Raw genomic sequence first — 15,647 nt, forward strand, 5'->3', positions numbered from 1 at the left:
ATCACAAGATTTGACATAATCAACGTTAATGGTACCACTTGTCAAATATGATCTCACAGTAATGTGTTTTCTCCTTATAGGACTGGATTTACCGTTGTAATAACGGTTTTGAACTCTACCAATCGCAGCGGTGCTATCATAATGAATTAAAATAGGAGGAATTGGTTTTTCAAAATAAGGTATTTGAAATAATAAATCTCTCAACCAATTCGCTTCTTCACTAGCTGAAGCTAAAGAAATTAGATCAGCCTCCATGGTAGAGTTAGCAATAATAGTTTGCTTTTTTGATTTCCAACAAATATCACCACCCGCCAACGTAAAAATATAACCAGTGGTAGAACAGGAATCACCAGATAAAGTTTTCCAATCTGCATCAGAAAAGCCTTCAAGTACAGCAGGACATTTTTTATAAAACAAACCACAAGTTTTTGTACCCACTAAATATTTCATAACTCTCGTTATGGCATGCCAATGTTCACTACCTGGCTTGCTTGTAAACCTGCTAAGTACTCCAACTTCATTCGCAATATCAGGCCTAGTGCAATCAGTCACATATCTAAAACTTCCAATTAATCTAGCATATTCCTTTTGATTTATCACATCATTCTCACTTTGAACAGGAAACAAGTGAACACTTGAATCAAAAGGAGTTACAACATGCTTGCAATCAAGAAAGTTATATTTTTTCAAAATTTTCTCAACATAATGTGACTGGTCAAGGAAATTCCATCACATGTTTTAGTAATTTTTATTCCAAGAATAAAATTTGCCTCACTAAGATCTTTCATGTCAAAATGGCTTCTAAGAATATTTTTAGTTTCACCAATAACATTCATGTTTGAGCCAAAGATCAATAAATCATCAACATATAGGCAACAATAACATGTGAATTATTCCAAGACTTATGATAAATGTACTTATCACACTCGTTTGTTTTAAAACCATTCTCAATCATGCAGGAATCAAATTTCTCATGCCATTGCTTTGGTGCATGTTTCAAGCCATACAGGGATTTAATAAGTTTACACATTTTGCTTTCTTGTCCTGCTTCAACAAAACCTTCAGGTTGTTCCATATATATTTCCTCATTTAGGTCCCCATTTTAAAAATCTGTTTTTACATCCATTTAGTGAATATGCAAATCAAAAATTGCAGCAATAGCATTAAAAGCCTTATGGATGTAATTCTAGTTATCGGAGAAAAAGTATCAAAAAATTCTAGGCCTTCTAGTTGTTTAAAACCCTTAGCAACTAGTCTAGCCTTATATTTATCAACGGAACCATCCGGTCGTAACTTTTTTTCTAAGGACCCATTTACACCCAATTGTTTTACAACCCGGTGGTAAATCAACTAACTTCCTAGTTTTATTGGAAATAAGTGATTCAATTTCATCATTTACAACCTCTTTCCAAAAAATAGCATCATGTGAAGATAAAACTTCTTGTAAGGTGATAGGGTCATCTCCAACATTAAAAACATAAAAATCAGGACCAGAATCTTTTTCTACTCTAGCTATTTTACTTCTTCGTATTTCAAAATCATCATTTTCTTTATTTTTCAAAACAGAAGTAGAAGAACTAGGTAGTGACAAAATATTTTCTTCAATCCTCTGACCCCCACTATTTTTAGAATTAAATGGAAATTTATTTTCATGAAAAGTAGCATCACCTGATTCTATTATTATATTATCTTTAAGACTAAAAAATCTATAGGCTGTACTATTTGAAGCATAACCAAGAGAAGCACAAGTAGTAACTTTTTTACCCAGTTTACTTATTTTGGGATCCATTAGCCTTACATAAGCTAGATAACCCCAAACTCTTAGATATCTCAAATTTGGCTTGTGACCTTTCCACAACTCAAATAGTGTTAATTTAGTCTTTTTATGAGGCACACGATTCAACACATAACAAGCAGTTAAAATAACTTCACTCCAAAAATTTAGAGGTGCACTAGACTCAATAAGCATGGCATTTGTTAACTCAACCAAATTTCTATTTTTCCTCTCCGCTACACCATTAGACGCAGGAGAATAAGGTGGAGTAGTTTCATGAATTATTCCCAATGATCTTGTCACACCCCTTTTTAACCCGGGAGTTAAAGTAGAAGTACGACATATTGGAGATTCCTATTTTTTGTCGGTTTGTTAAGGAGTCGCCACCTAATTATTTACGGTGAATTAGGACACCTAAAGTTTATTAAAGTTATATTTAAAGTTAGCTCTGTTTAAGGTCTGCGAAACTTAAGATTCTAGGTAAGGGTTCAATTAGTCTAAAGGGAAGGTATTAGGCATCCTTTAAGACCCATTAACAATGGTTAACCGACCGGACTTATGATTAGCTAGGCTAAGTGTAAATATAGTATTATAGAAAAGGAAGTAGCTTTGTAAGTATGGCTAAAGTTATAGATAAGCATGTAAACATGCTATTTATAAAAATAGAACTTATAAATAATAATTTGTATAAAAGAATACTCATTATGTTATTTTAAAAATACAACTTATAAATGTTGTTGAAATTTTAAATGAAAGTGTAATAGTATGATTTAAAATAATACTTGTAGAAAACACAATAACTTGTTTAAAGAGTGTAGTTAAAATAAACTAAAAGAAACAGAATATGTAATGATTATATGTATTCGACGAAAAGTGAGCTATGCCGACTCACAAATTCAAAGAGTTATCATAAGATTAATGTGGAATAAATATTAAAGGCTTCATATGAAGATTAGTATTTTAATATATATATATATATATATATATATATATATATATATATATATATATATATATATATATATATATATACATATATATATATATATTGTATTGTGCTAAAATTATCTCAAACAATTATGTATTTCAAGTGTTAGAAAGGAATTAAAGTGAGAAAGTTATCCGTTGAAACTAATTTGCCTTTATTTCTTAGAATAGGCTAACGTTAGTGCAAGATTTATGACGTTTTAGACTTCTAAAATAGTAAGCATAAATTATGATTCCCTTAGCCGAAAGATGTAATTATGCTATTTTGAAAATTAATCATTCTAAAAAAGTATAGATATTATAGATATTATAAATAATTTTAAAAATAGAAGTGAATGTGATTTGTGGAATTAACTACCCATTATTAAACTACAATCCTTAATATACTGGAAATTTTCTAAGTTAACAAAATAAAATGTTAGTCATACAAAACAGAGAACAATACACAATCATAAAATAAGGAAGGGAGTAGAAGAATAAACGAGTTTGGCCCATTTTTTCATGGGCTCAACTGCTGAACTGTTTGCGTTTATTGGGCTTAGGCCCAATGAATTTTCTCTATATTGCTGCTGTGGGCCGTCTTGTCTATTGGGCTTTGGCCCAGACTTTGTTTTCTTGTTTGGCTGCGGATTGGATGACTCGAGAAATACGTCGGGCTTTAGCCCAACACCGAATATGGAAAATGGCGAGTCCTTCGGACTCGTATGCGAGATGATCATGCATAAAATGAAAAGAAAAGGGATTAGTACATAATCAATAGATGAAATTAAACGTATATAATGTAAATTCAAAGACAATTTCATTCGTGTCTTCTTATCACAGTATTACATCATTTACGGGATACGAACTAAATCAATGAGACATGCAAACATTCAGGAATTCCCATCAGAGAAATCTCCATCGACAAAAATCATCCCACCCCGAGGGGTTGATATCCCTATCTGCTCTATTAACATTGCAGGGACAAAATGAAAAATGATAATATAACAAGAAGGCTGGAAAGGAAATGTCTATCATCAATTCGTATTTGAGAGAAAACTAGTGCATGTTTAGTTCTAAAAGAGGGTAAACTCAATTTTAACAAATGGCGGAGGACAGACAAATACCACTCATACAGATTTTAAAGAATCGAAAGAGGATATCTTGCAAAGTTCAAGTTAAGACCCCTCTTTCATTCTCTCTTAACACTGGATTTATACTTATTATTTTTTGTCTTTCCGGAACCAGTTTTATCTTTTGCGCGCAGAAGCTAAACAAACAGTTCAGCTTAATACTCCTACGTTTCGCACACATGTAACATAGATCTTATTCCTCAAATGAAGAACAACCAAAAAACATAGTCTCCCCACAAGGAAACAGAGTCAAACACAGGTATATTTCACAGATTTGAGTCACATATGAATATATTAGTACTGTCAGATATCCATATACATCTTACAGGATGTTTTTTAGACTGCTGGTACCTAAAACAACATCTGATCATGCTGAATCAACTAGATCAAATTCTAGTTTCAGAAGCTAATATAATGCTGACAATACATAGGTCGAACTTTTGTATTTAAAACTACTTTTTGGCAATGTGAAATTTTAAGACTAGCTGAGGTAAGGATAAGAGCTTAACCAAACATACGATTTTGAGAAGACTTGCATTAATATTCTGTCAAATAAGCCATACCACAGCAAACCTCTTATTCAAACTGAAATAAAAAGGGTGACTGCTTCTTTGGTTTTTAGGCAAAAATGAAAAAAAAGATCTATGATTCATGATTAGGGAGACATTACTACTGCAGATTGGAAACTGGTATGAAACTCGACTAGAACTCTATCAGCTCATGAAGGGAAAGCATCTAGCAAACAACATTTGTTATGGACTTAAAGAGGAGCATTCTTTGTAAAGTTAAGGAGTAAATTTGGTTAGCGACTGATTCACGATATCATTTGTGATAGCAGCCACATGATTAGATAACAACAACAAATAACAAAAACAACTCATGGAAAACAGCAGCTGTGTAAGTGGTCTGTGGGAGAGGAAATACTTAAACAAAGATAGCATCGATTTCTTTCAAAGGTAACAGGTGTAGCCAGACAAACAATTTGATTAACAACTGGATATATGGACAAACATAGAGAAAGCAATCCCCAGCTGCTCTAAGTGTAAGTATGTATCAGACCACACACCTATTTTGAGAAACACAAGATTAGATGGACATTTCTAGACAGGTTGCCAAACTTATACATTAGACGAATATGGGCAATGCTTCAGGGATATACATCATTTTATATATCACTCATTATGTCAAAGTATAAAAGCCATAGAAAATAAGCACTAATCAAGCTCAGATCACACACAGGAGGTTCAGAGCTGACAATATAACAACAATAATTCAAAACCCAATGAACGCAATTCTTGATCACTGTGAATCAGAAACATCAACATGTAAACGTTATTCAAACTAACATAGCCAGCAAATGAACTAACAAATATCGTCGACTAGACAAAATTACCGCTTGATTAATTACTATGTTCAAACCAGGTGACATTAACTTAGTGAAAGGTAATGAACCTCATCGAGCTTAAATTCATACTACGCTATATCAACTAAGACCAAATTTAGCTGGACTAAACAAACATCAACATAATTGTTAACATAATACATGGACAGAAATCAGACTAAACAAACAGAATACCAAAAATAAAAAAAAAATAAAAAGAAGAAAAGTTTACTGACCTTTTGTAGGTGCAGTGAAGTGGGTATCGATGTCTCGAATCTACACTCGAACGCGACGAATTCGAATCTAAACCCTATAAAGTAATTAGAATCTTAAAACGGAGGAAAGGGAAAGGCCAATAGAGTTATTGTTGGCTCCCTTTGTTGATTAAAATTGATGTTTTGTAGAGGATTTTTTGAGTTTCCAAAATCCTTTTCTGTCCATTTCCTTTCTTTCCCTTTTTTTACTGATTTGAAGATGGCTATATATAAAACGAATTAGGGGGTTTTCGTGTCAAGAAGAGAGAGAGGGGCGTGGGGGACAGAAGAAGTGGAGTGACAGACGGGGTGGGGAACAAGACATGGTGGTGTCAGAGCAGTGGGGCGTGGGGTGATGGTGAAGTCAGAGGTATGGTGGAGATAACGTGACGAAGTGGGAGTGTCAGAGATGGCAGTGGGGATCACGTGGTGAAGTGGGGGTATGGGGTAGTGATGGAGGATAGAGGGTTGTTGGTGATGGAGGTGGGTGGAGACGGAGATGGGAGATGACGACGAGAGAAGGAGGCGGAGGAAGGTGGGGGGAGGTGAAGGTGTGAGGAGCGTGGAAGAAGAAGAAAGGGAAAGAAGGCGGCGGCGAAAGGGTTGAGAAGGGAAAGGTGGGGGTAGAGAGAGAAGGAGAGAGGGAGGAAGGAGGCGGAGAAGAGGGAAAAAAGGGAGAAGACGATGAAGGAGGCGGAAGTCGAAAGAAAGAAGGAGAAATGGGATTAGGGTAAAGAAAAGAGAATTGGACTGGGTCGGGTCGCGGGTAATGGGCTGGTCCGTTTGGGCTGGCCCATTAATTTAAACATGGTCTGAAAATGTGGGGTTTAAAATGTGGGTTGGGTATAAAAATGTAGGTTATTTATTTGGATAGGGAATAATATTGTATTGGTATTTTGGGCCATTAATTTGTTGGTCCTTCCTCCGTTATTTAATTATCTTCGGGCTTCTAATTTAGTAACTGGTAAAATATATATTATGTAAAGACAATAAATAATTAATATGTAAAAAATAAATACTTTGCAAAGTGTTGTCTTGTAATTAATTTAACGAATCGGAACCTGAAAACGAAACGATGACTAACTGTTTTTAAAATTTGTGATAAAGTAATGCTCATAATATTGAAAATAAAAGTAGTGATATTAATAGTAGTAGCAATAAAATATCGCGAAAAATAAAGTATTTAGCTCGTTAGTAAATTTAAAAACCCGGGTAAATTAAATAAAGGAGGGACAAAATTGGGTGTCAACAGATCTAACAAAAGAATTAAACTCATTAGACTCATATTCTCGGCCTCTATCACTTTTAATTCTTTTTATTTTTCTACCAAACTGATTTTCAACTTCATGGAGAAATTTTTTAAAAGTTTCAAAAGCATCACTTTTATTTTTCATCAAGAAAACATATGTATACTTAGAAAAATCATCAATAAAAGTAATAAAATATCTATTTCCTCCACGAGTTAAAATTCCTCCAAGTTCACAAATATCAGTATGAATTAACTTTAACAATTCAGTTTTTCTTTCAACTTGAAAATGAGGTCTTTTTGTGATTTTGGCTTTACTATAAGCCTCACATTTTTCAAAATCCTTTTTAATCATTGGGATTAATCCCAAACTACTCATGATTCCCACATAACGATTATTAATACGACATAAACGAGCATGCCAAAAATTAGTGGAAGAAAGCATGTAAACAGAATTAGTAACTTTATTCATTTCAACATTCAACTTAAACATTCCATCACAAGCATACCTCTTTCCCACAAAAGTACCTTTTTTCACTATTACATATTGATCAAACTCAATAATTTGTTTGAAGCCTACTTTATTAAGAAGAAAACTAGACATCAAATTTTTTCTCATGAAAGGAGTAAAAAGTACATCTTTTAAAGTTAACACCCTTCCTGAGGTAAAGCTCAACTCGACATCTCCCTTTCCAAGCACTTGAGTAGTGTGAGAATCACCAAGCATGATGGTTTTGGTCTCCTCAAATGGAGTATACACTTTGAACCAATCTTTGTCATAGCAGACATGACGGTTTGCACCAGAATCAGCCCACCATCCATCAACATTTTCAACCATATTTATGTCTGTTATCACCGCCACAAGTGGCTCTTCGGTAACGTTCGCCTGAGGTGTAGGACCACATGTCCGAAACTTGCAAAATCGAGCAATATGCCCACTCTTGCCACAGACAAAGCATGGTCCTCCATTTTGTGCTTGTTGATTTTGTGCTTGGTTGTTACCACCATTATTTTTCTTGGGAGGTCTACCATTATTTTTCTTGAATATTTTCTTCTTAGGCTTCATAGAGTTATTTTTGTTAGCATTAGGAGCAACATTATTTGAAGTAATTAAATTTACCTTATTTGTGACGGGTTGTAAGTTGCTTTCTTCCGTTTGCAAGAGTGCATCTTGGCCCCTTGCCTCTTCTTCCATGCGGATTTGCATAATCAACGTCTCAAGAGAGGTTGACTTTTGTTTGTAGCGCATAGTTTTTTGAAATTCCTTCCATGAAGGTGGAAGTTTATCTATTATGCCACAAATAATAAGGTTATCTCCAATTTTTATCTCCTCGGATCTGAGCTCTCCAACGATCATTATAAAATCTTGAGCTTGGTCTACCACTGATTTGTCGTCCACCATTTGGAAACGAAAAAATCTAATAGCAACATATTTTTTCGCTCCAGCCTCCTCGATATCATATTTACTCTGCAATGCTTTCCAAATTTTCTTTGCAGTAGAGTAAGTTCTATCATAATAATCATAAAAATTATCTGATAGACAATTAAGTAAATAATACCGACACTTGTATGAATCTTCCTCGTACTTTTCAATTTTTTCTTGAAGAGAAATAAGTTCTTCATCATTCATTAAAGAGTTGTCTACTTTATTTGGATTCTTCTCAGTTAACACATAATAAACATTGAGAAAACTTAAGTAGAAAAGTACTTTACCCTTCCATCTCTTAAAATGAGTACGTTGAACCGAAATGGCTTATTTAGATCTCCCACTTTGACATCCGCGAATTTTTCAATTGTAGCCATGTGAATCTCCTTAAAATTGTTGGTGATAATATAATGAAACTACAATTACAATTGAAAAAAAATAAATATATCTTCGGCTGAGGCGCGGATATCTCGCTCTCTTTAAGGAGATTCAAGCCCACTGCAGCAAATCTACCGGTCCAACAGTAATCTTTCTGACTTGTCCCCTCCAAGATACAACGGCCCGATCACATCGTACAACTCAACAAACTCTGGACAAGATGTTGAGTTCAAAGCTCCACTAAAAAGAAGAACACCTTCCTTCAACTAATAAACTCTCTTTTATTTTCCTCACTTTTTAAGAACTCTCCAAAGTATATATTTTTCTCTACTTCCACAAAATAAAGATGATAAATTATTTATAGTTGAAAAATTCATCCTTGAATTGAATTGGATGAAAGAGTGGAATAATGGGGTATTAAGATGATGTAAATATGGAGAATATGGGAGAATTATGAGTAGGAGGTTACAAAAGAAAATAAGACCACATTCATCCATAACTCATATCAATAATGAGATGATTAAAAACAGAAGTCATGGCCAATTAAAGGCACAAAAAACGTGAGGAAAAGTAGACCACTTCTGCCAACTTTATGGCCACAAAGTGTAGGAGTAATTAGGACTAAATAAGGCACTTTAATATATTAATAAAATAATATTAAAATGCTTCAAATGTCCTTCATATTCTTATAATCATCACGTTTTAGCTACTGAACTGAAAACACCTAAATGAATATTTCAAGATATATATATATATATATATAGATAGATATGTACATACACAATACAATATATTATAGCTTATTGTATATACCAGCTAAGAAATTAGTGATTATTTTCAACTTCTAAATACGAAAGATACAAGAAGTGGTTTGAATAAATTAATAAATATTTCATGTTTTAAAAAATATGTAGCACATGTATATATGTGATAGTAGGATCTATGCTATAATATATGATAAGAAAATTGTTTTTCTGAGCATATCACAAATGAAGTATTCAATTAGAAAGTTCCATTCATAGATACATGAAACTTTGAATATACAATTATCGTATGAGAAATTCAGCTTTCATTTTTGAGAGGTGATATTAATGTATGATGCCGAAAATTGCGCTATTGACAGAAAAATGTGTGTGAATCCAAAAGTCTTAATAACGGAAAAGACTAAAAATGTATAATATATCTTTTTAGCGGTATTTCTTCAAATTTCTTCGGTCAAATGTTATGATATTCAGAATAATTATTTGTATAGATAACTACACATTTGCTAATAGGAGAAAGTAAGAAGAGATCCTACTCCTTAATTTCAGCAAGGCAAGACAAAAATCATGATAATTTTGATCTCAAAAAATTGTTAATCTCTATGTTCATTTATTTCAATTTGTTGAACCTTTTCCCCCCATTATTGCACATTCTTGGCATATATTAGACTAAGACAGTATAATTTTGATTGACAAAAGATATTTTAATTATTTTTACTGTTATTAAGCAAAATTACAACTAATTCTAAAATTAAAGGACTCTCTCCAACATTGTCTAATCTAGAACATTATAACATGTGGTGTAGTTCAATCTAATTATTTTTCAATATTTTTACTTTAATTTGATTAGATTTCATCTATCCAATATTCTGATGATGAAAGGTCTAATTTGTCGATTAGATCTATCTCTAACATGCTTGAATTAGTTGCAGTGGCATCAATTTAGATAAAGGTTAATTTTTTATGTAAGCTTGCAAATGACGAGATTAGATAGCAATTCTCATAAGTACTGAGTGATTTATTGAGAATTTGGGTTCTTTTGGGTTAATGTTGAGAGGTAAGGTATTAGATAATACTGTCATTTAGTTTATGAAGATTTGCTTTCTAAAGATAAACTAGGCAGTCAACAAATTTGGTTAAAAAATTTGTTTACTTTAAAGCATTTAAAGTGTATAAATAGAGAGTTTGAAAAGTGGTAAGGAGAGTAAAGCTCATGTTTTGAATATTTTTGGAAGAAATATTCAGCTCTATCAAAATTAGTAACTTTTAATAGATCATATATATCAAGTTCGTTTTATTCAGATCATATTAGTACCGTTTTGTTCAGATCATATTAATACTCTTATTTGAATGAATTGACAATAAACATAAGTTAAGATCACAAAATGCAAAAGGATATGACGTCATTAATATTTTTTGAATGAATATTGCAAGAAAAATATTTGAGTTTTCTTTTACATTCAAACTTGAATAAAATGTTACGTTAAGAAACTCGAGATAAGTCCGCCTTTGTAAATCGGAGATAGGTATAAAGTATTTATTAGATAGAAGCACTAGCTTTTTATGGTGATTGAAGGGATACTAGCATTATTTATAATTGAATGTTGTTGTTAAATTAGTATTTGATGGTAAAGTTTTATACGCACTCGGTGTTTATACTAAGTCATTAATTTACTATGTGATGTTGGTCTAAAGTTGCATATATTTAGCTATTAGTTGTCTCACATTTTAGTACTTTTAATTGTCTTTTGAGTATTAATTGTAATGAGTTGTTCTTAATATTATATTTTATTTTGTAGGAATAAAACGGTGTGAAGATGAAGAAACTTGGACCAAAATTAGATGCAAAGTGTTGAAATTGAGAACAAAATAAATAAAGAAACAAGCAGTTGAATGGAGGGATTACAATAATTTAATCATTGAATACATACAAGGAATGGTGGAATAAATAAATGAAAAGAGCACGAGAATTGAAAAAGTAAGAGAACAACAGTGCATAGTGAAGAACAAAAGAAACAAAGGGAATCACACCTGGCAGCCACCGATCGAAGTAAAAAAATTGAGATTGCAGCAACCATCAGGCGATCCTTCCGCGATGCGGAAGGAAAGCGAGAGGCCGCAGTACTTTGCGCGATCCTTCCGCGATGCGGAAGGAAAGCGGGGTTCTGCGCAGCTTCCCGATTAGACTAGAATTTGGATTCCTTATTTATTATTTTTACCCTAGCCTATATATACACGTTTTTATAGCTGAGAATGGTATTCTGGGATTATTCAAGGATTTGTAAGCCACCGTTCTCCTTTTTCTTTTTCTAGGTTATTTTATTTTTCATCTTTTTCAACCCTAGTTTATTCATGGCTTCTTTTGTCTATGATCGAACCATGAGTAGCTAATCTCCTAATTCTAGGGTGGTGGCGAAAGACTTGAAAGTTGATGTGATGACAATTATTATCTATTGATTTTCCATATTGTGGGTTGCTTATTTATTCTTGGTTTTAATTGTTTGATTATCTGGCCAATAGTTAGACACTATCTGTGGTGCGTGGATTGAACTTGAGAAAGGGAATTCACGTACGTAATAAGAATAAATAGAGTTTGTTCGATTTAATCGTTTTGCTACTGAGGATAGAGATATACCCGTTAGCCCTACTTAGTTGAATACGGTGGAATAAAGGCGTTCTTGTTACATCTGATGACCATAGAGATATAGGCATTAAGGTAACATCTACAGGCTTGTGAGTAGTTCGAGAGAATATCATAAAGCATAATCAACCCGTCAACTAGTAACCCCGGAAATAAAATAGGTGGAATTATCTGAAGATCAACTGGATTGTCGAAAGCCATAACCCTAGATCTTTCTCTCATCTGAAAATTCTTACAATCTTTGTCAAGATAGTCCCAGTCACAAAAACACCCATCACAAATTGTTTACTTTTCAGTTTTAGTTTAGTACAACAAACATCTTGATTTTCACTTTCTTGAATAGTTTCATTCGAATTTGAATTAGTTTAACAGTAGAATCTAAGTCTCTGTGGGATCGATATCTGGACTTAACAGTCTATATTACTTGTACGACCACGTATACTTGCGTGTGCGTTTGGGAGCAACAAGTTTTTGGCGCCGTTGCCGGCGACTTAGCAATATTACTGTTTTTCTAATTTGGATTTTAGAATTTCTATTCAAGTTTTTATTTATTTATTATTATTTTATTTTATTTTTAATTTAATATTTTGGTTAGTTTGCTTGATATGGCATCTTGGAGTAAAAATTGGTCGAATATTGGTTGTTCCTATTTTGGTGATCCTTGTTTGATTTGTGAGGGACCCCACTTGTGGCAACACTGTCAAAATATTTCCGGGAATGGGTTGTGTGCACCTTCCCAATCTTTTGAGTGGAATATTTGTAAAATATGTGGTGGTCAAGATGGTCATTCGAATGGTTGTCCTAACTCTTACTCCCCATCCTCGAGCCCCTATTATGATTCTCCTGTTATTTGTGACGTTGACAAGAGTAACGAAGTGGAGGATGCGGAAAGTATTGCTCGGGTTAGCGATATGATGAAGCAAATAGGGGAGCAAATGATGGAGCATGATGCATTAATGAGAGAGCAAAACGCAGAAATGTGGAAAACCATAGAGAGGATTCGTGCCAAACTCACAGAGATGCGGGCCGAGGCTAGAACTTGTAATGATCTACAAATTACAGGCTTAGCCAATACTCAAGACGAACCTCAAACAGAAGAAGAGAGCGAGTTCCCACAAGTAGATAGCTTTGAAGAAGCGGAGATAGTGAGCCAATATTGGCTAACAGAACAAGCTCAACAAATGAAATTTCATGGGTTTCTCCGTGATGGTCTTACAAACATGGCTACACAACTGATAGAAGGTAGAACTGAGCTCGAACAAGAGATAGACCAATTTGGCTTAGATATCCATGGCTTGCAGGTACAAATGAAAAAAAAGGTTGAGGCGTCTGATGCCCAACTACATATTACCTTGGATAGTAGCCCGCATGTGAAGCAGATAGAGGAATTCCAACCATTCGATCAGATCTTTGTTGATGATGTCATTGTTGAGGAGGTATACAAAAGTGAGGATGTTAGAAATAATGCAGTTTTAGAGTTAGAGCGTGTTGGTCCTCGTTCTAAACATTTTTCCACATTATGCGTGGTTGGCGACATGGAAATCGAGCCTTTCACATTGATGAAGAAGTGTATAGATGAGGAATAAGAGCCTTACATCCTGAAATTTGCCACACCGAAAAGACAAAGCGACATTCCTCACTTAAGGGCCAAGAAGTTCAAGAAACGATATCTATTGATTGGTTCCTTTATATTCACACCACCGCCCCAGAAGCGTGATAGAAAATTGGATGCAAAATTAGGGGTGAAATTCATAAGTTCGAGGTGGAGGAAAAAGTTGATTTATGTCGTGCCATGACGATTAGGGGAAGTCTGAGTACCCAAAGTTGAAAGTCGAGAAGCATGCCAGAGTTTCAAGTGTGGGGTCATTCGCCCCTTGACGATGAGGACGACTAGGCCCTAGTGGGCCCCAGGGAGTATTTCTTACCTCGCTTGTGTTTTATTTGTTTTCAAGTTTACCTGCATTGAGGGCAGTGCATACCTTTAAGTGTGGGGTGGGGAAATACGTCCCTGGTTTGTAACACCATGTTTTGAGGTTGCGGATGATGATTAGTATGCCATAGGATTTTTTTTTAGGATTTCTTTTTAGTTTTGCATCTTAGTGTCGAAAAAAAAAGATTTTATTTTCTTTATTTTTCTTTGATAACTTCTTAAGTCCCTCATTAGTAGGCATTCATCATCCACCCCCTTTGGTTTTCTTATGGCCTCGGTTCTTTCCCGAGGGGGGGTCTTTGAACCGGGCGTAGGTAGATTTTTTTTTTTTAGTCATAGGAAGGGCTGTTCCTGATGACGGGTGGATGACAACCTGCTTGAGGGAAAATTAGTCCGTAGGCTAGGTGCATTCAAACGCTAGGTGCACGGGATAGGTGAAGTCTTGGCATATGAGTGATCTTGAAATATTTTGTGAAAGCATGCCGTGAAACTGTATTACTTTTCTTGGAAGCATGTGAAAATGGTTTTTGTGTTGACTCGTATGACCCACTTGGCATTGTTGATTTCCATTGTGTTTGATTGTTTCGAGGGACAACCGGATCCCTCTTGCGTTGATTATGTGCCATGTGTGAGTAAGGTTTCGTATTTGAATCCATGTTTGGTATTGACATCTAGAACTTGCCCTGTGTGTTCGCAAAGCGAAATGAAGTTCGGTTGAGCCTAGAAAATGATAGAGGTGTTTCTTTGATTAGTCACTAAAAATCCTAAAAAGTTATCCCACCAACTTGCAAGTAGCACCCTAGTTAACCCTTTTGAGCCTTTAGCCTTTTCTTTGATAGCAGTTAATTAGCCTTTACCCCTTCGTTCTATAAAACTTGATTTTTGATCCAAATACTCTATGAGCACTTTAATCATTTACATGTATAATGGGAGTTGGGAGGTGAAATAAAAAGGGGAAATGGTTATTAATTGTAATCTAGGAAGACAATGGGAGACCCGAATGAACAGAACTAATTCACGTGTTAGCTGGGAATTGAAAGAAAAAAAAAAGAGAAAAGAAAGAAATCTGAAAAAAAAAAAGAGTTTCCCTTCTAACTTGTGTAACTTCTAAAAAGAGTGGTGCTTAAACAAATAAAATGGGTGAATTGGGAGAAATTCAAAGGTTGGTTGGTGTTGAATAAGGGCTAATAAAGAAATTGTGCGAGAATGATAAAAGTATATGTATTAAAGTGCTTAGGGAGGTTAGTCACTATTATCCAAATAATTCCTACCCGTCCCTCAGCCTACATTACAATCCGCGAAGTCCTACTTGATTCTAGGCTCGTCTTACTTGTATTAGTGGAGGGATTACACTACGGGCAAGCCTATGGTATGTCGTATTTTACATGTGATATTCTTTGTGAGAGTGAGCGTACTTATTGATTTTAGGTCCATTGATTTAAACATATGTGATTCTTGAGAGATATGGACTACTTTATTTTGGTGAGGGCACATAATTAGCAATAGAGTGGTGAAGTGTTGATTTCTTGATCATAAGGTTGCTTACATGTTTTAAAGTGGTGTCGTTGGGTCAATTGGTTTTAAAAGTGAAGTGTTTTTTCAGGAAGGTGGTCCTTGGATGCCAAACATTGAAAATTTTAAATCTTTGGCATGGCTTTCACAACTTAGCTCATTGTTTTGGTTTTGAAAATTTTCTCTTGAGATAGTCATGCTAGCCAAATCCCGTTGCAGACCTGTTTGAATGAGTTGAACTAGAA

Source organism: Lycium barbarum, chromosome 3 (genome assembly GCF_019175385.1).
Source record: "Lycium barbarum isolate Lr01 chromosome 3, ASM1917538v2, whole genome shotgun sequence".
In the NCBI taxonomy this organism is placed as follows: Eukaryota; Viridiplantae; Streptophyta; class Magnoliopsida; order Solanales; family Solanaceae; genus Lycium; species Lycium barbarum.